Raw genomic sequence first — 27,510 nt, forward strand, 5'->3', positions numbered from 1 at the left:
CATACATTTTTGGTCAGAAAAGACAGAGCAAATGTAAAGTCTCCATGAGAGAGCACAATTTGTTTGCCCCAGAGTGGGCTGCATCTGACCACAGAACGACAGCAGCAGGTATTTAAAGGTGCAGTATATAGAAAAGAGTCTGAACTGAGTTATACACACTGCAATGTACATAATTAGTAAGTATGGTTCAAGTAAAATGGACTGGTATTATCCAGGCAAACAAAGTCCAATAAAATGTCGAATAGAGATATGTCATTATTATTCTGCTATAGGTAGGTCCTAGAAAGATCACAAGCACATCTACGCTGCCAAAAAAACCCGCCACCAACCCTAAATAAATCACAGCAGGGAGTCTGAGGCCAGGTCAATTGATTCAGGCAGGCGCTAAGGGGCAAAAATAGCAGTGTAGACATTCCTGCTTGAGGTCTGAGACCTGCCCCCTCCTGGCAGTTTTCAGAGCCTAAACTCCAGCCCAAGCAGGAATGTTTCCAATGCTTAGCCCCATAGCATAAGCCTGAGTCAGTGGACACGTGCTCTGAGACCCACTGCCATGTGTGGGTGGTTGTTTTTTTTCTCTCACAGTGTAGACATGCCAGATCCTTACCACTGTAAAGAAGTAGAGTACCTATGTCTCATTATGTGCTGGCAGGGCATTTTGCCATTCAATATCGTGTTACAATAAAATTGTAAGTAAATTTTCCTTTCACCAGCTCTTTTGAGTATGCTGTCAATTGACTCAGCCTGCCGACCGATTACTGTAATAGTGTAAGAGGAAATTGGATTTGTAGGTATTAAAACAAGACCATAAACAGGCCTAAAATGTTCCTGACTCCATGTCCTACCGCTAAAATAGCTAAAATGATGGAATTCCTTGACTTTGAACAAGTTCTTTTCTTCCCCATTCAGAGATTCTTCCCTCCTTTAATGCCTATACCATTATTTGATATAAAAGTAAGATTTGTTTCTGCATCGTGGAAGCAGTGTGATTTCTTTAGATATATTGTTAGTCACATGCCAGACACTATGCACACACTCTCCTTTGGGTCTCTGGCTTACCTAGACTTTGAGTGACATCTGATCCACAGACCATATGTGAATCGATGCAGGTGAAAGAGATCATTCTTCCATTCACATCTCACAGGGCTGCAATAGAGAGAACTGGAACAGTAGGCTGAAATTTAAGTAGAGGCCATAAGGAGGCTATGGAGAGAAGAATGGCAAAAATTCATACAATGACATCCTATACCAGAAAATAACATTCTGTTGTGCTTATGAACTGTGTGTGTTAGTGTTACATTAGCCCCTTAGTGACGCATCTCCCAGCACTTTGTTGGGCTAATGGATTCTGATGTGTGCCAGCTTTGGCATGGAATGGGGGGTGAGAGGAACTGCACTTGCTGCAGGTATAGGAGCTGCAAAACCATTGGAAGGGAAGGATTCTGGGAGTTGCTCTGCATGAAGTCAATGACCCCCCATCCCCAAACGGGCCTTTATATCCTAACCCTCTTTCCCTCCTCCTGAAATTGCAGAAGGTTCTGCCATAATCCCATTATCGCTCCTTTTGTGGTGAGTGAGAGGGACTGGAGTGCACTCCCTGAAGTTGTTTGTTTGTAAGGAGGGGAGAGGGCATGATGTCACTGGAATTGATTTTCTCCCACAGCGACCTGCTCCGTGCTGCCTATTGAAGATGGGCTCCGGTTTGGCTCAATCTTGTGAGCTCTCTTATTGGAGTTGTCAGCAGGGGGTTTATCTCTGGGTGATGGCTTCATTGTGGCCCGTATGATCTCCTCAGTTGCTACTCTAATAGGAAGGAACCTGTCCCCTCTGCCAACACATTATAGAGTCACTTCCTCTCATGGCCGCATGGGATGGGGCCCTAAGTGCAATATAGCAGCTGGTAGGATGGAGTCACAGAGGAGATGAGGATGGGTGTCTGCACACTTCTGAGCACCTGATCAAGATCTGTGCAGGCATTCACATCTGCAGTGCCTATTTTACAGATGGGGAACTGAGGCAAAGAAAGGCTAAGTGACTGGCCCAAGGTCACACAGGAAGTCTGTGGCAGAACCGAGAATTGAACCCAGGTTTCCCAAAGGCAGATTTGACCGAGGAGAGACATTAAATTAGGTTAGATACGAGAAAATGGTTTTCTTTCTATTAAATATTGTTGGATAGCAATTCAATGTCTTCATAGAAACTACTCTCAATTACTATTGAATTTAGTAGAGGATGGGCTCTTGGCTTTTTGGACCATCCTGTACAATTTGACAACAAGGCAATCTCTCCTACATTCTGTAGGATACTTCTAAAAGAGACCTATAGAATGATTATTGCGTCCTATTAAATTCCTTAGGGCCTTTCCACAATGATATTGCACCTCTAGAAATTTAAGGGCATTAATGTGAAAATACCTGGATATTTTCAGAACAAGCCCTGACCTAGTGCCATTGACTTCAGTGGTGCAGGGTCAGACACTTGGCTTGGACAACACAGCTGCTTTTATTTGGAGGGATGGTGAATATCTTTAGAACTGTACTGTATTCAGCATCACCACGAGACTGGCTCTGGGCATCAAAACAATAGGTGCGCACAGAAGAACAGGGATAACTCGTTCTGTACGATGGGATACTCCCTCTCTCCTGCCCTTTCTGTTACGTTTACCTGCCCCAAATAGTTTGCAGTCTTTTACTATAAGCTTATAAAGCATCTTGCACAACGGTGCCCCAATTTCAAGATACATTTACTCCTTAGAGCAGTGTGTAGATTACATACACTGCATGCTCCCCTAGCATGGTTATAAACAGCAGCATAGGCCATGAGGCCGTGCTTGGGCAAGTAAAGATACACCTGAACACTGTGGAGGACATACCCTACATGGCTCTCCACACACCCAAATAGTGCCTCCCCTGTCTGCACTGTGTAGTGTCAGCTCCCTGCTGCCAGAGCCTTTCCCCGCTGCCTCCCAACCGCTAGAGTCTTTCACTGATGCATCTGGCTACAGACCATAGTATTGGCACAGATCACTTTTCGCTGTGGCATGTAGCTATATGTACCCAACAGTGGTGTGCAGTATAGACATACCTTCAGTTAAACTACTGTAATAATAATTTGAGGTCAGATTCCAAGAGGAATGATGGTCCAGTAGTTCATATCCCTGCTCCATCTGGTTTCAATTTCCTGCTCTGCCACAGATTTCCTATGTAACCTTGGGAAAGTCATCTAGTCTCTCTGTCTCAGTTCCCCATTTGTAAAATGGGGATAACAGTACTTACCTACCTTCCAGGGGAGTAATGAGGATAAATACTTTTAAAGATTGTGAGACAGGAATGTTGTATAAATATTTCAGAGAGATTCACTAAGCCTCCTTTTACACTACTCCAGCACGGTAAAGGGACCTTAATTTGGGTGTAAAGTACATTGAAGGCCCCTTTACAATACCAGAGGCATGTAAGGATCCTTAGTGTAAATAAGAATCAAGCCCTGAATCTCAAACAGTGAAATATAATTGGTTTGCTCCTGCACTAAAATAAACAAAGCGCATTAATTTGCTGAATAATTTGTATCAAAGCTACAAAGGATCAAACTGAAGTTCAATGCTGAAAAAACTCACTGACAAATGAATCAGACTTCTAAAGCAGGAAATGCAGGCTGCAGACAATAAATAAGTAAAACAGATACGCGACCATGTAATACATGACTATATTTACATTAAATTCTTTTGCTGGTGTCCAAACCCAGGAACATAGAGCTGAAGCCCAAAATGGAATTTAGTCATAAATAAGGATACCAAAAGCTGGTCCATGCTGTCTTTCGTATTATACTTCCCCCTTTTTTAATACAGCTGAATATCTTATTAGTTCCTTGTAACTGCCTTGTGAGAAGATGGTTTAGAGGAGACAAGAAAGGATGCCATAGAAGTATACAAATCAACGAACAGCATAAAGGTGATATGTTGGTGACAACTTGGTAACCCTGGTTCTGCAGCCTTCAGTGCTTCATGTGCCTATAGTTAAACAACAAATTTATAAGCAAGTTATAGAACAACAACCAAGTTAAGATCCATGCCACGCTGAATCACACCATCTAAACCAGTCTCCCAGAATGGCCTATACTAGATGTGTCAGGAAAGTACAAGAAATGCTGTAGTGAACTTTTCCATGAGGAACGTTTCTTCTTAACTTGTCAGTCCACAGTTGGCTTATGGTTTCGAGGGTATATATTCCTTCTAAACAAACATTTTAGTCTATCTACCATAACTGTGGATTTTTTCATCCTCCTAATAAATGCCCAATTGTGTTCTATATCCTACTAATCTCATTGGTCTCCGTGTTATCTTATGGCAGAGAGTTCCACGGGGAAGTTATACATTGAATAAAATGTTTCCTTTTATCAGTTTTAAATTTATTACCTTTCAGTTTTACTGAAGATTTCATTGCTCTTGTATTATAAGAGGCTAAAGTGGAGCACCTTATTTACCAGTTCTAAATCATTCATTGTTTTCTGTCTCACTCTGATGTTTCCTCTAAACTAAACAATCTCAACGCTATAAGTCTCTCCCCAAACAGAAGTCTTTCCAAACTTTTACAGGTTTCATTGCCCATATCTGAAATCTATTTCTGCACTGACATTTTTGAAATAAGGTGACCAAAACATACCCAGTGTCAAGACTGGGAGGTGGGCAATTTTACCTAATGGTTAGATCAGGGATAGTCAGAGCCAGAGTCCAAGTCAGGGGTCAGAGCCAGAATCAGGAAGCAAGGATCAAGCAAGTCTCAGGTCCAGTGCAGCTGCCAGTCAGGAAGTGTCTCGGGCGTTCAGACAACTTCCTGTGCCTCCTTTTAGCTTAGATAATATGGTTAGGCCAATCAGTAGAGCTGGTCATCATCCCAGTCAGGATCGTCATGGGCGATACTTCTGGGAGGGGGTCAGATTTCTGCTAGCTCATCACTTCCAGTAGTTCTGGATGAGTTGCCCAGTGGTGGCCAGGATGTGAGGGCTGCCTGGGGGCCCTTGATATACACCTGATATTCTAGGTGAGGGTGAACCACTGACTTATAGAAAATTGTCAGTATATTTTCCATCCTAATCTTTATATGTAGTAAGTAACAAGTTCTCTACTTTTCTGACTACCCCAACATGTTGAGTGGCGTGGTTTCCATTGAGCTGTCCACAAAGATATTCTGGTCTATTCCCTGCATTTTTTTTCCAGTTAATTTAGAGCACAGCTGAAATTATTCTTTCCAACATGCTACTTTGCATTTGTAAACAGTGAGTTTCATCTGCCGTTCTGCTATCCTTTCACCTAGCCTTGTTAGTTCCCTTTGAAGCTTCTCACTATCTTCTCTAGTCTTCACTAACCCAAACACCTTTGTGCCTTCTTCAAATATTGCCACTTCTTTCTTTACCCCCTTTTTCCACATCATCATTTGAAGCCCTTCTCTATGCCCAATCTTCTCACCTACACATTGATACCACAGAGTTTCCCTTGTCTAGCTGGCCGTATGCATGGTATTGGAGATATTTCAAAGAAAGGTACAACAGGTGCCCTAAAAAGACATCTTGGCTCTAGTAATCAAAACTCTGCTTCCAGGACCTCTCTTCTGTATATTCACCATGGCCACTGCTTCATCCACAGCAGGCTCTGGAAGTCTTGTGAGCTCTACCAGTTTACACCTCATAGGCAAGCTACTGAATAGGTTCTCATGAACGTTATATGCCCAGCTATTAGAATTTCTAATGTTCATATCCCCTGTCACCACAGCTTGTCTGCATCTAACAACTGTAGCCCCATCTCTTGGAGAGTCATCTTCTCAGAATGGGAGTAGCCTTCAGCTTCCTTAAGGCACTTATTCAGACATCATCAATATATATGCGTTGTTTAGAGTTAATTGCTCTTGTCTGCACTGAACTCCCTCAGCCAGCGTGGAATACAAAAAAACTTATTTAGTCAGAACTATTGATAGGCGACAGCATGTTTGCTTTTTAACACAAGGATCAGTATCAGTTACAGCATCTACTTCCCTCAGTTTTGTAACCATGTGCCTTTTATACTGTGGGATACCTGTAATAACAATACGCATTTGAATAGGCCAGGAGGAATCTTCACTTAAATAAGAAACAAAATATTTGAGTTCAGAGTGGAAAGTTATTCTAAGGATGGCAGGTTGTTTTAATCTAATAGAGATAGGTAGAGCAGAAAGGCTAAGGGATGGCTATTTCACAGCCATTGAGAAAGATTACACTACTAAATATTATTTGTGACAATAGAGAGGAATCTTAGAGTAGACAGCCATGGCATTTCCAGTGGGGCAGAATAAGGTTAAATCAATAGGCCATTACACCTAATGTTAAACCAATACTCTGTTATCAACTTCTCTTCTTATTTTTGGGCCAACTAGAATAAATCCTGCTAAAAACACATTAAGAACAGCAACAACTAAAACAGCTATTGATTGGATTGTTGAAAAGTTGAAGTTTGTTGCAATTATAAACACTGCAATATGTTTTCTAGGAACACAACTCGTGCCGAATGGGCAAACCCCCATAAAATAATATGGCCAAGATTTAAAAAAAGTATCTAGTGATTGTGGTTGCTTCAGTTTTTGGGTACTCAACTTGAGACACGTTAAAGGGGCCTTATTTTCACAAATTGCTGAGCATGCATCTATTCTCTGAAAATCACCCTTTAGTGTGTCTGAAGATGGGTACTCAAATATTGGGATATCTAAAATCACTCATCCCTTTTAAAAAATTTGGCCTGAATGGGACTGGGGAAAAGCAGAACTTTTTACATAAAAGTTGCTGAGCTTTGATACAGTAGAGAAAACAGACATTTGCTTTTCAATAATTTGTCCCTACCTCCCACGCCTTACAGCGATTCAAAGGGATTCCCATTTGGAATGAGTAATTGCAACCTGTAGGCAATGTACATCAAGGCACAATGTAACAATAAATAAATAATTTAAAAACTATCCAATTAAACATGTAGCCAATTCAGAAGGAAAAGAGGGCAGAAAATGTTGCTCCATTTGATCAACAGCCTGAAGATAACATCCTATAAAGGAGGAACTGCTGCACAGCTTCCATTCAGAATTCTTGAGGAAACAACTTACTTGAAATGATCGCAAATAGAGATCCCATAAAAGCAAAAGTGCATAAAGGAAAGAGGCATTTTCATGTGACTATAGAAAAGAAAATGGTAATATTACTGCTTGTTAAAAAACAAAGTGATTAACCATGGTTCTTTGAAATGTTAAAAAAAATCCTTTTATAGCAAGATATTACAAATCAGGTCAAATTAATAACTTACGCAGATGGAATTTTAAACAAGCTGTTGCTTTGAAGAAATTGCTACCTGTATACTAAGTAGTTGTGTTAAATAAATTATCATGTGTGAGGCTTTGAAGTTTTGAAAATTTATCAAACTATATTTAAAATCAAGCCTGGGCAAACTATTAATAAACCAGACATTCACAGAAACAAATTATTTATAACTAAAGACAATTGTTGGCATTTTTCATTATCAGAAATGTAGCAGTCTAGTTCTTGGTAAAATTATGCACTATATTTTGTCCATGTAAGTTGTCATCAAGCTATGATTTTTCCCAAAGCTTCAAAATAGGGAAGCTAAATAATTTCCTGTTAAGAAAATAAAGGGCCAAATCATCAGAAATTGGTACCACAAAATGTGTATGGGCAAATTCTATGTTTCCTGTGTACATTCCACATGTGTGCAAAAAGAATCCACAACAGCATATGCAACTATTTGCTAGTGCACACTGTTCCTACATAATGACAGGTTTCAGAGTAGTAGCCGTGCTGTTTTTTCCATCAAATGCATCCGATGAAGTGAGCTGTAGCTCATGAAAGCTTATGCTCTAATAAATTTGTTAGTCTCTAAGGTGCCACAAGTACTCCTTTTCTTTTTGTTCCTACATGTTTATTACTTTCAGTTTGGCTACTCACAATAATAAGCACTGTGCACCAGAGTAAGTGTTTCCAGGATTACATTCTAAGACCCACTACTCTGACCTTGACTTCAGGTTCTCAGTAAAAAGCAGCTCCAAAGTGTACATAATATTGTATTTTACTTAGTGACAAAAACAGCAAAAGAATATCCAGTCTAATTCCTGTTCATGGAAACCATCATCATCTTCAAATTGTGTTTCTTCCAAAAGTGAGGAAGTAGCTGTTTATTCAGACTCACCATACTTAAAACTCAGTGGTTACCTCAGTTGTACATTTTTGCTAACCGCATGCATTCAAAAATCAGGAGTTATCTCCCCCCCCCAAATAATGAGATTGTTTTAATAATCATGAGATTTTAAAAAAATAATACATTTCAGATTATGTTTGCCTTCTGCTTTCTGAGCCTTTTGGGCTCATTCACTTAATGTTTTCAAGCTTTTCTCCTCAATAATGATGGATAGAAATATACTTCTTTTTAATGAAAGCTAAGATTCTCATGTACTCTCTTGATCCAGGAGCTGAGGCTTTAAGAAAAACATCTAAATATTGCAAGTGTTGGTAACTCTGTTTGTAGTTATCGTGGAGCATTAAGAGAGGAAATAAATTAGTGTAGCAAGAAGACCACGACAATGATGAGCTACATTAAGAATGAAGTTGGCCAGCTGCTTAACGGTTCTTTAAACACTCAATTGATTGGAGCCCCTCTTCATTGCCACTTAAAATCCTCTTCCACAACAGAATCAATGAAGTCTGAGTTACAGCCTCCTTAATTAATTATGCATGTACTGCTGGGAGTCCAGGACTGGCAGAAGTCACAGCACGCAATATGTGCAGGGATCCCTATGTTCTGTTTCTGTGGTGCTAATCAGAATTAGCTGCAATGACGCCTATTATCTCTGCTCTGTGCTGACTGTCTATTTGGAGAACACCTTCAGCTTCTGCCCTTCTTGGAGTCCCTTGGCGGCAGAAGGGGTTCTGTACCTTGCACTGCATAAGCCTCTTAGAGATAATGCACAGCATCTCAATGTCGCTGTCTACTGGGGCATTATTAGCTCCATCACACCCAAATAACCAGTTACCCCAATGAATACTGCTGAATTTTTTTTAAATGTTCTAAACTTCCCTATACAATATTTCTGTGTACTTCTGTCACAGTTACCAGGATAACTACACCTCTGAACTGACCCACCTCCAACACACCCTGTCTCTCCAGTTCTCTCACTGTCAAACAGTGCCTGGGGCTGCAGTACTGTGGTACTACTTGTAATTTTCTTAGCAGGTTTGTCTTAGGCTCAGAAACTGCATTTCTGCTCCCCCTGGGAGAAATGACAGTGGTATCCAGACACCAGAGAGATTTCTTAAAACCAAGTATTTATTTAGAACAAAAGAATGTAAGAGAAAATATCTTAAAAACAATAAGCCAGTCTATACATATGCCAGCCTTTCCCTAAGGCTTACTGCTCCCTGGATTTAGGAAGGCCCAACTTCTTTAGACTCCCTCCGTGTCAGCCTGTCTTACTACACCAGTGGTTTTCAGCCTGTAGTCTGCAGACCACCGGGGGTCAACAGACTATGTTTTAGATCAGCATTTCTCAATCTGGGGTCTACAAGGGTACTCCAGGGGGTCCCTGGGCCCCACTGATTATCTCCTTCCCCTCCCTGCCAGCGCCTCCTGGGCGAACAGCTTACTGGGGAACAGCTGTTCAGTGGCATGCAGGAGGCACTGGGAAGGAGCGGGGAGGAGAAACGGGGATGGGGTGCGCTTGAGGGAGGGGGCGGAATCATGTCCAGGGCCACCGGCCCTGCTGATCAACTCCTCCCCTTCCCTCCCAGTGCCTCCTGCAGGCCAGGGAACAGCTGTTCAGCAGCGTGCAGGAGATGCTGGGAGGGAGGGGGAGCAGTAGGGATGGGGCAGAAAGAGGAGGGGAAGAGGGGGCAGGGGTGGAGCGAGGGTAGGAAGAGGTGGGATGGGGGTGGAGTGGGGTCAGGGCCTGGGGCTGAACAGGGCACTTGGGGGTCTGTGGAAATTTTAAAATCAAAATGGGGGTCCTCTGGTTGCTAAAGTTTGAGACCCACTGTCTTAGATTTCCAAAAGGGTCTATATCTCCACGGGAAATTTTTTAGGGGACTGCAAATGAAAAAAAGATTGAAAACCACTGCCCTAGGCAGTTTCTGACAAGTGACCACCACCTCCTTTGAAAGTTGTTTTTAACTGTTCAGTGTTCTTTTGATCCCTTCATTCCCAGCATTACAGAATAGCTAAGTCATTTCAGCCTGGGGCCTGGAAGCATGCTATTGTCCTGTAATTGCCTTCCCAATATTTGCTGGGAGGTTGCTTATCACTCATTATTGCATTGCTTCTCTGGCTGTTATTCCTGTAGCCCCTTATTAAGCTAGAACAATACAGGCACATAGGAAAGTCTTATAACACCATATACAATAACTTCATCTAACTGACCGGGTCACATACAACATTCATAAAGTTATTACATATCAGTGTTCTTAAATAATTACATTGCATCTCCACATCCATCACAACTTCCTTTTCTTAAGTTTAGAAGTGTTCTGGATTAAGTTTAGAAGTGTGTGCAACAAGAGTGATGTCATGGTGGGAGTCTGCTATAGACCACCGGACCAGGGGGATGAGGTGGATGAGGCTTTCTTCCGGCAACTCACGGAAGCTACTAGATCGCATGCCCTGATTCTCATGGGTGACTTTAATTTTCCTGATATCTGCTGGGAGAGCAATACAGCGGTGCATAGACAATCCAGGAAGTTTTTGGAAAGCGTAGGGGACAATTTCCTGGTGCAAGTGCTAGGGGAGCCAACTAGGGGGAGCGCTTTTCTTGACCTGCTGCTCACAAACCAGGTAGAATTAGTGGGGGAAGCAAAAGTGGATGGGAATCTGGGAGGCAGTGACCATGAGTTGGTTGAGTTCAGGATCCTGACGCAGGGAAGAAAGGTAAGCAGCAGGATACGGACCCTGGACTTCAGGAAAGCAGACTTTGACTCCCTCAGGGAACAGATGGCCAGGATCCCCTGGGGGACTAACATGAAAGGGAAGGGAGTCCAGGAGAGCTGGCTGTATTTCAAGGAATCCCTGTTGAGGTTACAGGGACAAACCATCCCGATGAGTCGAAAGAATAGTAAATATGGCAGGCGACCAGCTTGGCTTAATGGTGAAATCCTAGCGGATCTTAAACATAAAAAAGAAGCTTACAAGAAGTGGAAGCTTGGACATATGACCAGGGAAGAGTATAAAAATATTGCTCGGGCATGTAGGAAAGATATCAGGAGGGCCAAATCGCACCTGGAGCTGCAGCTAGCAAGAGATGTCAAGAGTAACAAGAAGGGTTTCTTCAGGTATGTTGGCAACAAGAAGAAAGCCAAGGAAAGTGTGGGCCCCTTACTGAATGAGGGAGGCAAGCTAGTGACAGAGGATGTGGAAAAAGCTAATGTACTCAATGCTTTTTTTGCCTCTGTTTTCACTAACAAGGTCAGCTCCCAGACTGCTGTGCTGGGCAACACAAAATGGGGAAGAGATGGCCAGCCCTCTGTAGAGATAGAGGTGGTTAGGGACTATTTAGAAAAGCTGGACGTGCACAAGTCCATGGGGCCGGACGAATTGCATCCGAGAGTGCTGAAGGAATTGGCGGCTGTGATTGCAGAGCCCTTAGCCATTATCTTTGAAAACTCGTGGCGAACGGGGGAAGTCCCGGATGACTGGAAAAAGGCTAATGTAGTGCCCATCTTTAAAAAAGGGAAGAAGGAGGATCCTGGGAACTACAGGCCGGTCAGCCTCACCTCAGTCCCTGGAAAAATCATGGAGCAGGTCCTCAAAGAATCAATCCTGAAGCACTTAGAGGAGAGGAAAGTGATCAGGAACAGTCAGCATGGATTCACCAAGGGAAGGTCATGCCTGACTAATCTAATCGCCTTTTATGATGAGATTACTGGTTCTGTGGATGAAGGGAAAGCAGTGGATGTATTGTTTCTTGACTTTAGCAAAGCTTTTGACACGGTCTCCCACAGCATTCTTGTCAGCAAGTTAAGGAAGTATGGGCTGGATGAATGCACTATAAGGTGGGTAGAAAGCTGGCTAGATTGTCGGGCTCAACGGGTAGTGATCAATGGCTCCATGTCTAGTTGGCAGCCGGTGTCAAGTGGAGTGCCCCAGGGGTCGGTCCTGGGGCCCGTTTTGTTCAATATCTTCATAAATGATCTGGAGGATGGTGTGGATTGCACTCTCAGCAAATTTGCGGATGATACTAAACTGGGAGGAGTGGTAGATACGCTGGAGGGGAGGGATAGGATACAGAAGGACCTAGACAAATTGGAGGATTGGGCCAAAAGAAATCTAATGAGGTTCAATAAGGATAAATGCAGGGTCCTGCACTTAGGATGGAAGAATCCAATGCACCGCTACAGACTAGGGACCGAATGGCTCGGCAGCAGTTCTGCGGAAAAGGACCTAGGGGTGACAGTGGACGAGAAGCTGGATATGAGTCAGCAGTGTGCCCTTGTTGCCAAGAAGGCCAATGGCATTTTGGGTTGTATAAGTAGGGGCATAGCGAGCAGATCGAGGGACGTGATCGTTCCCCTCTATTCGACACTGGTGAGGCCTCATCTGGAGTACTGTGTCCAGTTTTGGGCCCCACACTACAGGAAGGATGTGGATAAATTGGAAAGAGTACAACGAAGGGCAACGAAAATGATTAGGGGTCTAGAGCACATGACTTATGAGGAGAGGCTGAGGGAGCTGGGATTGTTTAGTCTGGAGAAGAGAAGAATGAGGGGGGATTTGATAGCTGCTTTCAACTACCTGAAAGGGGGTTTCAAAGAGGATGGCTCTAGACTGTTCTCAATGGTAGCAGATGACAGAACGAGGAGTAATGGTCTCAAGTTGCAATGGGGGAGGTTTAGATTGGATATTAGGAAAAACTTTTTCACTAAGAGGGTGGTGAAACACTGGAATGCGTTACCTAGGGAGGTGGTAGAATCTCCTTCCTTAGAGGTTTTTAAGGTCAGGCTTGACAAAGCCCTAGCTGGGATGATTTAACTGGGACTTGGTCCTGCTTTGAGCAGGGGGTTGGACTAGATGACCTTCTGGGGTCCCTTCCAACCCTGATATTCTATGATTCTATGATTCTATGATTCTACTATACAGTTAAAAACAAAGGTACAATATTAACAATTATAGGCTATATCGCAAATGTTTTGAACAGACCCCAAATAAGATAGAACCATTTAGTATGAAAGTCAGAATCAGGATACTCCTAGGAAACAATAAAGCCAAATATTTTGGTTTGCTTTTCAATAAGGCATCCATAATGGATTCAATAACAAATTACTTTGTGTGATAAAATAAGGGTAATCAAACTGTGATTTAGGGAATAGGCTGATCCCCACATGGGTCAGGAATTGCAGATTTATTGGGTATGTTATACATAGGCACTCACATTGCACTTTTTATGTGAAGATCTCCAAGCACTTTACAAAAAAATTTATCCCTATTTTATAAATGGAGAAATTGAGGCAGAGAGGTTAGGGCCCCGATTTTTAAATTTAATTCAGTTGAATCTAATTCCAGTTGAAATCAAAGTCACATGGCAAGTCAATGGAGGAAGCACAGAATAAAACCCAGTCTGATGTCCTGTTCCCTAACGCAGACCATCTGATTATAGGAAGGATTTGCCTTCCTCTGATGCTTCCTCCTATGCTTTCCACTGTAGGATACCAGAATTCATGGACTGACGTCTGATATAAAATGGAAAATTGTATATTTCTACAACCAGTCTGAGCTACATTTCACAACAAAGCTTTCCCATAAAGCAAGATTAAAAGAATAAGCAGCTAACAATTGCTTCTCAACAGAAAGAAAGGATTTAAAAGCTGACTGCTTGCTAGCTCTGTCTTCTTGTCACATTAAAGCAAAACACGTATACCTTTGTAAAATTCCATTACAGCTAAAAGGACACACAGTAACATTTATTACCACTATAATGGATTCATAGTTTTGAGAAATGCATAGAGCAAAGCACTGATCTATTGTACTGAAATAGCCAAGTCACCAGTAGAGTTGACCAATAGCTTTCCTTCTGCTACTAGAAGTCCAATTAGAGCGGAAAATACCTATTATCTAGTTGTCATGATGTCTAATTAATTATGTTATTAAATAATGACTCAGCTATAGGTGCTTTTTTTGTTTGATTCCCTTTCATGGGAGAGGAACATTAGCTGTTTTGCAAAGTAAGAACTAAAACTTTCTTCCCAGCATCACACCAGTTGTCTGTAACATTTCCTTTTCTTTTTTTATGGCAAAGCAGACTTGACTGAATAGTCTATAGCCTCCATCAACTATAATTCCTCAATACTTAGTAGTTTAGGTCCTCTCCTTCTGCCCTGTGTCGTTCAGGTAAAGTAACAGCATCTTTTTAATAATTCTCCATTTCCCCAATGTTTTTACTAAATCACATAATGTAATTTTTTTGCCTTGACATTTGAATTTCTCAAAAATCTTTTCCCTTTCTTTATCGAAGGTCTTGCATACCCATAAAAGGTGATAAATTATTTCTTCCACCTTACAGAGTGCAAATAGTCTGTTTTTGTGTCTTTTTATTGGAAAAATATTTTTGTTTAAGCCACAGTGGCCAGTTAGTACACCAAACAAAAGCACCTCATTAGTTTTATCCGGGCCCTGAAGTATGTCGTAATCCTCAACTCTAGGGCACAATTCAAAATGATCTTTTTGCATAAATCCATTTTTTTTGTTATTCCTCTTCTAAATTTTTGTGTACTAGGCTTCTGAATTCCTGTTTACTCAAGGGCATTTCTAAGTCAATCCTTGCATTTCTTACAGCATTTTTAGCTGCTTTGTCTGCCGTTTTGTTCCGTTATCCCAATATGTGCTGGAATCCAAGCTAATGCTACATGTATCCCCATCTGCACTAAGTCTGTTATTAGAAATATAACTTCTTTGATTAAATCACTTCTACATACTGAGGCACCCTTTTTGATCACCATAAGCCCTGAAATTGAATCAGAAAAAATAACTGCTGCTGCTGGGCGTACATCCCAGATCCAATTTAATGCTAGCAATATTGCTACTAGTTCGGCTGTCATGTCAGCTAGATATTCTTTCAGATATACTAATTCCCAATTTTGGTATACTAATATGCCTTCCCTGCTCTTCCTGGTTTTTTCTTTTTTAGACCCGTCTGTATATATTTGACAAAACTGGCTCAACTTTTTAGCTATATATGGTACACTTCATTTTTAATACCTACTGTCTCTTTTTTGCCCCAAAGTTTATAAAATAAATCTAAATCCATGTTTAGACATGAAACTTCCCATCCATAACTGTTTTCCCCATGATTAGAAGTGTTTTGACTTCATTCAGCTTTGCCTTGTCTTTCAACTCCTGCATCCACTTTAACTTGAATGGCATGTGGAATTCTAATGTTGTGTGCTAGTTCACCTATAAAATTCCCAACAGTCCTCATGAATTTGTTTGATACTTTCAGCATTGTAATTCCTATTAACTTTTTCTTAGAAAGTTACGTTCAGTAGTTTTTCATAGTATAACTGGCATTTCACTAGAAGTGATCAGTAGTGCACATATAGGTGTTGTAATAAATGCACCACACACAATTTGTAGTGCCTGGGCTTGTATTAAACATACTTTTTTATTTCTGATTTTGATGTGGACCCAAAAGCTTGGCAGCCATAGTTAATAACTGGTCTGATTAAAGCTGTGTATACCATCGGCAGTGTTTTCTTATTTGTCCCCAAGTCCCAACAAGACTTTTAAGCAGGTTAATCCTTCCTGTACATTTATCTTTAAAATAGTTGATATGATCCTTCCAAAGTAATTTAGTATCAAATATAACCCCTAAGAATTTGACCCTTTTAACTATATCTATTATTCTCCATACAGATAGTTTACATTCCTTTGTAGCTTTTTTTTTTTTTGTAAAGATCAGTCCTTTGATTTCAGTAATGGATTTCCCCATGCATTTCCCTAGTCAGGGGTCTTTTGTAATGCTTTGTTGATTCTCTTTTCTGCCACCTCAATATTCCTACTCCTAACCCACAGAGCACAAACAGCTGCGAACAATGTGACACTTATCCCAGCACTTATTTGATTTAGGAGATCATTTATTATAATTTTAAATAAGGTTGAGCTGATCGTTCCCTGTGGTGTACCATTTTAAATATATATAAAGACATAACTTTTCCAACCTGCATGGTGCTTTCACTCAGAAATTCTGTATTCCTTCCAGGCATTCTTCCCCTTAGCCCTTGTGCACCTACATTGTACAATAAGCCTTCCCTCCATAGCATGTCATATGCCTGTTCAGTATTTAGAAAGACAGCTGTCATGAAACCCTCGTGCTTCATAGTTCTTTGTATTTCAGTTTCTAATTTAGCAATGTGATCAATGATGCGTCTTCCTCTCCTAAAAACCACTCTGCACCTTATCTATAATGCCATTTTTTTCCAAATAGGCAGACGTCTTTCATTCACCATTCTCTCCATAATTTTACACAAGCAGGACATAAGGGCAATTGGTCTATAGGGATCCATTTTTGTGAATAGTTTGCCTGGCTTTTGCAATGGAATTACTACTGCATGTTTCCAGCCTACTGGTATCACTCCTTTCCCCCATATAGTGTTAAATATTTCCAAGATAACCCTCAAACTGCTGTCAGAGAGAGATTTAAACATTATGTTACATATATTATCTTTACGTGGGGATGTATTCTTGCTGTTATTGATAGCTTTCTCAAGTTCTTGCATACAAAACCATTAATTCGGTATAGTATCTTCATGTTTACCCAAGCTACGTAATAGATCATGATTCTCTTCAATGAATTGTCTTTTAATTTAATGGAAAACTTCGCTTTGGTTTTCATCATTACATGTTCCTCAGAAAGTTTTTGTCAAACTTCTGCTTTCAGATTATCAGAAGTTCCAACTATGTTGTCAATTCCAATAGGACTCAAGATGTGATTATTCTTAGTCTGAATTCCGTTCATTCTTCCAGTTTGCCTTTATATTTCGGATGTCTTGGTGTCTTTGTTTATGCACTCACAGTACTTCCTCCTACTCGCTTTCTTTGCTTTTTTCTTTTTTTTCTTTTATAATTCTTTGTGCTATTCCCTTATTTTGATTATACTTCATTAGGTCTTTACAATTCATTGTACTTTTCACTTTTTTATAGACTTTGTTCCATTCCTTAACAGCCATTTCCCACTCCTCATTACACATGGAAGTGAATTTTTAGTTTTGGGGTACTTCAATATCTAGCTACAGTAGCTGCTGCTATTAATTCCTTTGTTACATTGTCATTGGAATTATCTATGTGATCACTCACACAAAATTCAGTACATTTACTTGTAAATAGCTCCCAGTTAGCTTTCTTAAAATTCCAGGAAGGTAATTTTCCCATACCTTCAATCTTACCTTGCCCTTGAAAAGTAATGTATATTCCTTATATATTTCCCAGTTGCATTTACTTGTTATAATTCCCAGGACTAAGCACAAAAAGCTACCATCTGCTGCATTAAATCTAGTTGCGGTGCCATCATTTAAAATGAGTAGATTGTTTTCATCAATGAACTTGTCTAAGCATGCATCATTTTAATCAGTTGTCTGTCTTCCGCACAATTTATTATAACTGTTTAGGTCACTGCATATAATATATGGTCTTTTAGCATTTTTCACTATTTCTTGTAGCTCCGAACTTCCTGAATTCCCATGTGGGTTATAGATATTATAAATCCCTAAAGAAATATTACTCTTCTGCACTGGAATCTCAACAGCATTATATTCTAGGTGTACTTCTTCATTCTCTACGGCAGGGGTCTCAAATTCTATTTACCTTAGGGCCAGTGCCAGTCCTCAAATCCTCCCAGCGGGCCAATAATGTCACTGAAGATGGTGTTCAGAAAAGAAAATGTTTATATTGTATTTTTTATTTTGAATTTCTTAGAAATAATAAAACTGTTGTACAAGTTTATACCATTCTTCACCTGCCAGAGAGTTTTTTAGTGTTTGCCAGACACCTGGCAACGCTTCAGTTCTGTCAGTTTGTTGATGTTTGGCCTCGGTGACTGAGCTGTTGAAACCTTCAGGATTGCAGCCAGGTGTGCATCAGATAGCTGTGTTTGGTATTTTCACTTGTTTATAGTCATTGTGAGAAAAAGTGATGCCGCCTCCATGCCTGACTCTGCCTGGCAACTAATGATGCTGCCTCCATGGCTGACTCTGCCAGGTGACTAGTGATAGTATCTCTGTCCCTCTCCCCCAGTTAATGGGAGCTGCGGGGGTGGGGGGGGGGTACCTGCAGCCGACATTGGGCAGCGTATCTGCATGCGTCTCTCCTCTGCGGGCCAGAGTGGGGAGGTTCTTGGGCCGCAGATGGCCCATGGGCCGGGACTTTGAGACCCCTGCTCTACAGCTATGTAGTTTGTACTTTCATAAGGGAAAGATTAAATGCTGCCTCTTCATCCTGCTTTTTAGTCTTGCCTCAAGGCAATATACCCTGGAATTTTAAAAGTGAGCTTTTCAACCAACCTTATTTCCAGGATGTATGTACATCTGGTTTAGTTTTCATTGCCAGGATATTTTCTTTTAGTTTTTGACCACATGCTATCAGACTGTGTGAATTCCAACTCCAGATTGAGATCCCCATACCAGTCATATTTCATCATTAACGTCATTCAAAATTGCTTGAATACGGTCCATTGGCAAACTACTAATATACAAGTAATTTTCTGCTGCATTTGTTATAATTTCAATTTTTTTGCTTTTTACCCAGTTTATAATGTACAACTTAACACTTCTTTCAAAAATTCAATAAATCTTTCTTTTTTGTGACTGGTAGATCACCTATTCTTTCTTCAATGTTTATCATATTCTTTATAGAATGAGGCTATGCCTGCAGTTCCCCTTTTTTCCTTTGCTGATTGTATCTCCTTCTCCAACTGATGCTTTGAGAGTCGCTTTACAGCTTCCGCATAAGACAAATTAACAATTTTTTTCTTTTGTATCTCTTTAGCTTGCTTTGCCACAATACACCCTCTATATACCTGATTGTGGTTATCACTGCAGGTCTACATTTGACTTCATCCCTCCTATACAATTTTCATACGAATGCTCTCCCCCACATTTACCACATCTTATTTTCCCTCTACAAACAGCTGCTACATGCCCATACTGTTGGCACTTATAACACCTTAAGGGAGAAGGGGATATATGGCTTGGTTCTGAGTATGTGAAACTCTAATGCTATTTTCTCAGGTACAGTCCCTCTCTTAAATGACCTCAGTACAGCAGTTGATGGCTTGCTTTCTCTTCTTCTTACTACTAACACTTTATTTTCTCCTGTGCTTTTTAGTTCTCTCATCATTGGTAACTCCCTATAGTTCAGTCAAGCAGTTTGGTAGCTGGCAACTTATTTTAACTTTCGCTAGCATTTTACTTTTTATCAGTTTATCAGCTTGCTCTGCATTTTTACATTCAACTAAAACAGGGGTTCTCAAACTTCATTGCACTGCGACCCCCTTCTGACAACAAAAAATACTACATGACCCCAAGAGGGGGACCAAAGCTGAACCCACCTGAGCCTCATTGCCCCAAGTGTGGGGACCAAAGCCAAAGCCTAACACCACTACCCTGGGGGGGGGGCGCGGGCGGGGAAAGCAAAGCCCAAGAACTTCAGCCCCTGGCAGGGGACCTGTAACTTGAGCCCTGAAGCCCTCGGGCTTTGGCTTCAGCCCCCTGTGATGGGGCTCAGGCACCAGCAAGTCTAAGCCAACCCTGGTGACCCCATTAAATTGAGGTTCTGACCCACAGTTTGAGAAATGCTGAACTAAAAGATCACCATCTTGCAGCCTCCCAGCTCTTACAATAACCCACATGTTTTTTTTCAATCCAGGCAGCTACTTTCACAGGGTTAACATCACTTAATCTTATTTCTTTGGCTAGAGATCGTACAATTATAACATTTTGCTTTATTTCCTTCCACAGCTTTGCTTTTTTGCTGTTATCATCATCATCATCTGATTCTGCTTCTACTCTGCACTGGCTTACTGTCCATTTTACATTTGCCACTAAAAGACAGTGAAAGAGATCAGACCTCAACATAACAAAATGTGAATAAGAGTTGTGTATGCAATACAACTGAAGAGTCTAATCCCCATTAGAGCTCCACAGCTAAATACAGACACTTGGGGGGAGTTTCAGTACAGTCTCTCAGAGTAGCAGCCATGTTAGTCTGTATTCACAAAAAGAAAAGGAGTACTTGTGGCACCTTAGAGACTAACAAATTTATTTTCCACTGAATGCATCCGATGAAGTGAGCTGTAGCTCACGAAAGCTTATGCTCAAATAAATTTGTTAGTCTCTAAGGTGCCACAAGTACTCCTTTTCTTTTTGTGAGTACAGTTTCTGTTATCTCACCCTTTCATTTAAATCCCTAATGAGCAGGGACTTTTTGAGGCTTTTCATTTTTTTGTAGCATAATGATACTAAAATTCCTCTTTTTTAAAAAAAACACACTTCCAAGTACATATCCTGGCCTAGTTGTTTAGGGAGAGGGCTATAAGAATTTTGCTGCTAGAGTGGTAGAAAGAGGTGATCAACTGGGGAAGAAAGGGCCTTTATCCAGACTGCTTGCTTATGATCCCTTGTTTTTGATTTGTATTGATAAAGATTCTCTAATGCTGAGCATGTCTTGCTGCTTGTTGCTATGTTTTGTTTCTGCTCAGTCATCCCACCAGTTTCTTGTTGCCTGACTATGGTTCAGCTTTGGATCTCCAGAAATAGGCTGTGTCTAGTACGCTGTGTCAGTTTCTGCTGCAAAGAAAGTTGGTTGACTTCTGCAAAAGTAAAGGTTTGTAGGCACTAGTATGAATTCTGAAAGGGTATTCAGTTGGATCATGTTCACACTATCGGTTTTTGTGAGTACAAATATCAGGAATAGCTATTTTTGGGGTGAGTGTCTTTATTCTCAGGGGGAATAAAAGAGTATGTGTGTTTGAACAAGACTCTTATTTATTTGTTCAGTATTCTCATTTAAAAAGCTGCAGGTAGCCAGTCAGGGAGAGCCTACCATGAGACTTAAGGGACTAATCTCACACCTCCAGTGTTGAACATAAAAAAACACACAGTTCATGAACACTGAATAAGCTGACATTTGTTTAAATAAACTGTTTAGCAAATGCTTGCAAATAACTAATGCAGTCTCAGAAATCAAGAACCATTTGCCAAATACTTGCAAACAGAAATTTGTTAGCTAGCTCATTGGTGAAGACTAATTAAACTCTATTAGACACTATTTATCTGAGGCTTTGCCACTTTAAATTCCAACAAGTTCTGGAATTCTCTTTGTGGCAGAGAACAGAAAAGATTTGGTTATAATAATACAATAACTTTTTTCTTTTACTGTTTTTATTCAGGCTGCAGGTAACCCTGTACTTATTGGCTCTTAAACACAGCTTATTACCATAGAAAGTTCTTCCTTATGGCTTCCCTAGACTCCCCTTCTGTGACTGCTTCCTAAATCACACCTCCTTTATATTATTTAGACTCAGGGCTAGATGCATAAGGAGAAGTTAGGTGTATAAATTCAACATCTAGGTGCCACTGCTATTCACAGAGCTCCCACACATCTGCTACTTAGGCACCTACATTTCTGCCAGTGGGCAAGTGCAAAGCCACCTAAGTCCTGGCAGTTTCAAGCTGCTAGGCACCTAACTCACAGCTACAAGTTCCCCTGCCTATTTCACCTGTGGGGCCTGTTCCCATAGGCATGCTCAGAGCACACCCAAGTCACTTGAAAGACCGCCAGGAGGAATAGGTGGTAGTGGAGGTGCACCCCACAACCATTTTACTGTATACTGAATATCCCAGAGGTTAGAGCAGTCACCCAGGATGTGGGAGACCTCAGTTCCAATCCCCATCTTACCTGATTCACAGCAGAGACATGACCCCCAGGTTTCCCATCTCCCAGGTGAATGCCTTAACCACTGGGCTATTGAGGATAAGGGGGTACTCCACCATCTTATCATTGTTTTTCATGAAAAATGACTGACCTGGCTTAGACTCCTAAATTCACAAGAAGATTTGCAGACATTTCTCCAAATGGGAGATAAACAGGGGTGCTGGAACAATTTTTATAGCAAGAGTGCTGATGATGGAAACCATGTATTTGGTGTTTATTACGACTTCCAGCCAGCACCCCCATACCCCTAGTTCCAGCACCACTGGAGATGAATGCTAAGTACATTTGAATGACGGGGCTTAGGCCACTCCCTTCTCCTTGGCATCATCTATTGGTTACCATAGACAGCTCCCCATTCGGTGTGCTGGCTTCAGTGAATCCCTCCTTTAGGCATCTGAGACTCCCCATGCATTGTATAGGGAGCCTGGATTCCTAACTCAGGGCTGTGAATTCCACAGGGTGTCAGGATTAGATGTTGCAATGTTCACTATTATCCTAAGTCCTCCTTATGACTCTAGCCCTAAATTTTAAGCTGCTGTGTGTGTCCATCTTCACCTTGTGCATTCACTCGCTCCCCACAAGCTCCAGGAGGTTTCCTTTCCTTGTTTTGAGAAGGTTAAACAATTTCCTTCCAATCAAAATAACGAATGGGTTTTGTTTCTTTAATATGTGGTTCTGGGCAGCAGTTGCAGAAGAGCTAGTCTCTTAGACTTTTCTGCTTGCTACAGTAGAGAGACCTCTGACATTGGAGGCAAACTCCCCTCTGGATCTAGAAGCACAGGAGAAGCCAACAGTGCCTGCTTATTGCTGGGAGATGCTCTTTGGGAATTGTGTGTGTGTGTGTGGGGAGAGAGAATGTAGCTCTTCATAGCATTGCAAGGTGATAGAAATATAGTATTGTAGTTACCCATCAAGACAAAGAGGAAATGGTAAATTTAGGCTTGTGCATCTTTCCTCCTTTACTTGTGGAGACACCATTACCAGCTGTCCACAGAGACAATAACCAGATAGGTTATGGAGGTTTTTTTGCTTGATCGATTAAACTTGAGAAAATAAGAATGGAAAAATGAAAGGGGCTAATTGGCTGAAAACATATGCAAACAGCCAGGGGCCCTGTAGCGGGGCAGTTACCCCACTCGGGTGGAAAAAGGCTAGGCTGATTGGGGAAGCAGCCACAGCTGGGCCACGACCCAAATAGGCCACACCTGGCCCCGTCATAAGGGCTCAGGGAGGAGCTGGGTCAGTCTCTCTCCAACCTTGGAGGGAGAAGGACTTAGCTGCCTGGGAATAGGGTACCTGAAGCAGAGCAGGGCTGGGGAAAGGCAAGGGGAACTGGGGAGCTCCCGCCTGGCAATTTCCCAGGCTGTAGGCCTTGTTAAAGGCCCAAGGCAGGTACTGGGGCTAAAGAGGTGCAGCCTGGGGTTAGGCAGAGGCAGCTGGTCCTACCCCCTTGCCAATGATGAGTGGCCATTACAGACTGCAGTCTGCCCCAGTGGGAGGGGGCTAGATGACGACTGGCAGTAGCCACTGAGGCAAGGTTGGCATAGAAGGAGGGGATTCCCCTGGGAGGGGAGACCCAGAGTGGGGTACTGCTGCAGCAGAACCCCGAGGCAAAGGGCACCGGGGTGCGGGAGGGACTCGTGGGGCCTGAGGCAGGTGAGACTCCAGCCAGCAGAGGGTGCTCTGAGGCTGGAAAAGTGCTAATTCCCAGATGACCAGCAGGTGGTGCTGTGCCAGTGAGGCTTTGCTTTGCTACAGGCCTATAAACCTGGAATGTAAACCTAGCCCTGCAAAACTTCCCTTGACCTCAGTATTGTCAGGTTTTTATCTCTGAACGCTAAGTCTTAAGCAAGGTCCTTTAGAATTGAGATGGTGTCAATTCAGAGCTCCTAAGCAAAGGGTTGCTTGCTGAAACAAATACCTGAGCTTGGCTGTGGCTATTCCATCCCCTTCTGATAGAACTGAATTTAAAAAGCATCCTTTTAAAATACAAAATGGTCTCTCTCCTGCTCTCTCCCCCTCGTACCAAGCCATCCAAGGACTACATCCCCATGACTCCTATGCTGTAATAATAATGCAACAAGGTGTTGGGGAGTGCGGGAGGGAAGGTAGGGAGCATGGTTGGTGTCAGAATTATCCACACTTTATATAATCACTCCAGTCTCTAGCCTAACTCCTCAAGGCTTCTGCTCTTGAACTGTCAATGCTTCATTGAGCATTAGAATTTTAAGACTAAAGTTTCCTATACAGTTCTGAAATCTACACAGCACTGAGGCCTTGATGTGTCAGACTACAGAGAAGATGGATTACTTAAAATCCAACTGTTGCTGAAAGTACAGAAGTATCAATCTCTCTCTCTCCCCCTGATTCTCCACAAATACCTGTTGTGATGGATTCAGTTTTGGAAGTAAACCTTTATTTTGCTCATGGAGGAATGGTAAGAAGTTACTTCTATATTTCTGTTAATTGCATTCAGTAAGACAGTGATTGGAATTCTTAATATTCTAATAGCCAGAGAATGAGTTGGACAAAAAAGTCAATATCTCATACGAATGGCACAACAGAGCGAGCTTTCCCTCTGGGGATTTCCCTTGCACTCTAAACCAGAAGAGTGTCACCTCTGGCACCACTCGGAGGTTTTCACTATGCAGGCCAGGGTAAGTTATTGTGATAATGATTCCCTCTGGTCCTAAGAGATTCATCACACACTGCAGTCCATCTGCTTATGTGTACCAAATGGCCATGCCATAGTAGGACAAGATGTCAACTCAGTCACTGAATATGCACTGAAAATGGGTAGTGACATCTTCAAAAACTGTTCTCTCTCATAAGTTACACAGGAAGGTTTTTACACAAAAGAGGAAAATCTGAGCTGGAGAATACTGATCAGTGCTCCTTCTGTATTTGATCAGTATCAAAAATCAACGATTCATCATATTTGATTCTTTGGCTATCCCTCGATGCAAGAATGATGTCTGCCAATTGGGTTCATTGGTGGGTTTTTAAGTGGCTGAGCCCAATTCGTGCCCTGCAGATTTTCCCACAGAAGTGACAGGTGTAATCTTGGAGGAGACAAAGTTGTTGGCTGAACTGTTGTGCCCTTTCTTTCCTCCTTTGTCACTTCTCTGTCTCATGAGCACGTCTGTTCTCCTCAAAGCGAGCTGTGACTTGGTGTATGATATCGTGCCGCTGTGTTCTGTTCCATGCTGAGTCCTCCCAGTTTGTTGGGTTGATGCCTCCCTTTTTAGGTGTACTTTCAATATGTCTTTAAAGCGCTTCCACAGCCCTCTCAAGCCCCTCTTCCCTGACTGAACTGAGAGAAGAGCACTTGCTTCGGGAGGCAAGTGTCAGGCATACGTACACAGTGGCCAGCCCAGCTGAGTTGATGTTTCATGACCTGTGCTAACATGACTACCACTCTGAAACCTGATGTTAGTACCTCGGTCTTCCCGGCTGATCCTGAGAATCCTCCTGAGGCAGTGATGTTGGAACCACTCCAGCCACTTGAGGTATCGTCTATAGTTACTATCACACACAGAGAAGGGTGAGGATGACAACTGCCTTGTAAACCAAGATCTTGGTGCCTGTTTGCAGATCCCTTTAACTGAAGACTCATTTGAGTAGTCTTCCAAAGGATGTGCCAGCACAGCAGGTTCTGTATTCAATTTCTATGTCAATGCTGGCTGTTTGGGACAGGTGGCCGCCAAGATAAGGAAAATGGTCCACATTTTCCAGGGGTTCTCTGCTGATGGTGATTTGTGGAGTATGAAGAGTAGTTTGTGCAGGTGAGGACTGGTAGAGTATCTTGGTTTTCCCGATGTTGAGAGAGAGACCCAGGCTGTGATAGGGATCTGCAAAAAGATTTAGGGTGGTTTGCAGGTTGGCCTTTGTGTGTGCGAGAATTACACAGTCATCTGCATACTGAAAGTCAGTGATGCCAATTCTCGTGATCTTAGATTTTGTTTGGAGACATTGGAGGTGTATGGATGGTCAGCTCCTCAGATACTCAATCCTGATTCCATCAGGAAGACAGTCATGGATGAGAATCAGGATCACGGCAAGGTAAAGGGAGAAGAGTGTTGGAACAATGATGCAGCCCTGCTTGACATCAGTGTGAATGATGAATGGTTCGGTCTCCGCGCCGTTGCATAGAAAGGTGGGAGTAATCCCATCACGGACTAATCTGATGATGGAAATGAATTTCTGTGGACAGCCAAACCTACATAGCACCTTGTCAAAGGACTTGGTTAGATCAATGAATGCCATGAACAGTTCCTGGTGTCGCTCTCTGCACTTCTTCTGAATCTCTCATGCCACGAAGATCATGTCAGTTGTGCCTTGGGATGGCCTGAAGCCACACTGCTTCGAGGAGGAGTTCCTTGACAAGGGGGAGAAGGCGGTTTAGTAGGAGCTGGGCAAGGAACTTCACTGTGATGGAGAGGAGGGCAATACCTCTGTAGTTCCCGCACAAAGACTTGTCCCCTTCCTTGAATATTGTAAAAGTGTTGGTGTTCTTAAAGTCAGGTGGAAGAAAGTCAAGCAGCTCCAGATTTTGTTGAGGAGTTGGTAAAGTTTGTGCTGGAGCATTGTTCCACCAGCCTTAGAAGCCTCAGCTGGGATGCCATCTGGGCCTGGTGCCTTGTGATTTTTTTTTTAAATTTGTCTGGATGATGGCATGCCGGACTTTATTACAGTCTATAAGTATCTACTTGGGGAACAAATATTTTTGATAATGGGCTCTTTGGTCTAGCAGAGAAAGGTGTAAACACGATCCACTGGCTTGAAATTCAAGCTAGATCAATTCAGACTGGAAAGAAGGCTCAAATTTTGAACAAAGAGGGTAATTAACCGTTGGTACAATTCACCAAGGCACATGGTGGATTCTCTGTCACTGACCATTTTAAAATCAAGATTGGATGTTTTTTTTTCTAAAAGATTCTGCTCTAGGAATTTGTTTTGGAGAAGTGCTGTGGCCTATGTTCTACGGGAGGTCAGACTAGATGATCACAATGGTTCCTTCTGGCCTTAGAATCATATGAATCTCTAAACACAACTATAGAATTTAAATGTTGTCCATGTAAATGTCTCTTATTGGTTATAATTCTTTCAGTTTTTAAAACATTTTAATCTTTTTCAGGGGGAGTAGAAGGGGCATGATAGTCTAATTCATACTTCACTAATGTGTTCCCCCTTTGTTTGTTTGTTTATATATTTTTAAAGTTGCAGATACTGTTTCTTCACCTATCACAACAGAAAATGAATGTTCTATTGTATACACTAATTGAAGTCTTGGTCAAGACTGTATTTAAACATGCACTGCTCTTCCTACAAAGCGTGTGCTTTCTAACTAATTGGTTTTCTCACCAAGCTGAATTCTCTTTTCTTCCATAACTGAGGAGGTAATCACTGTACGGTACAGACTGAGGAGGAAGACAAGGCATTTTTTGGAGATGTCACTCTACAAAGCTGGGACTAAGCTCTTCTCTCTCCAGATTCTGTGTCATTATGTCACACAAAGCCCTAAGCCCCATCAC

General features: G+C 41.9%; 1 protein-coding gene across 6 annotated transcripts in view; it reads right to left on the bottom strand.

Annotated features, from left to right (window-relative positions):
* The window catches only part of BEGAIN (brain enriched guanylate kinase associated), a 255,234-nt gene that overhangs the window by 205,817 nt on the left and 21,907 nt on the right, over nt 1-27,510 (bottom strand). The window contains exon 1 of one of the 6 annotated variants that reach the window (XM_043516805.1): nt 1,057-1,177. The exons of the other annotated variants lie outside the window; for them this stretch is intronic. The gene's annotated coding sequence lies outside the window, so the exon portion shown is untranslated. Of the gene's footprint in view, nt 1-1,056; nt 1,178-27,510 lie in introns of those variants that run through there. 6 annotated transcript variants of the gene reach the window in all.

The sequence above is a fragment of the Dermochelys coriacea genome, chromosome 6, assembly GCF_009764565.3.
Source record: "Dermochelys coriacea isolate rDerCor1 chromosome 6, rDerCor1.pri.v4, whole genome shotgun sequence".
NCBI lineage: Eukaryota > Metazoa > Chordata > Testudines > Dermochelyidae > Dermochelys > Dermochelys coriacea.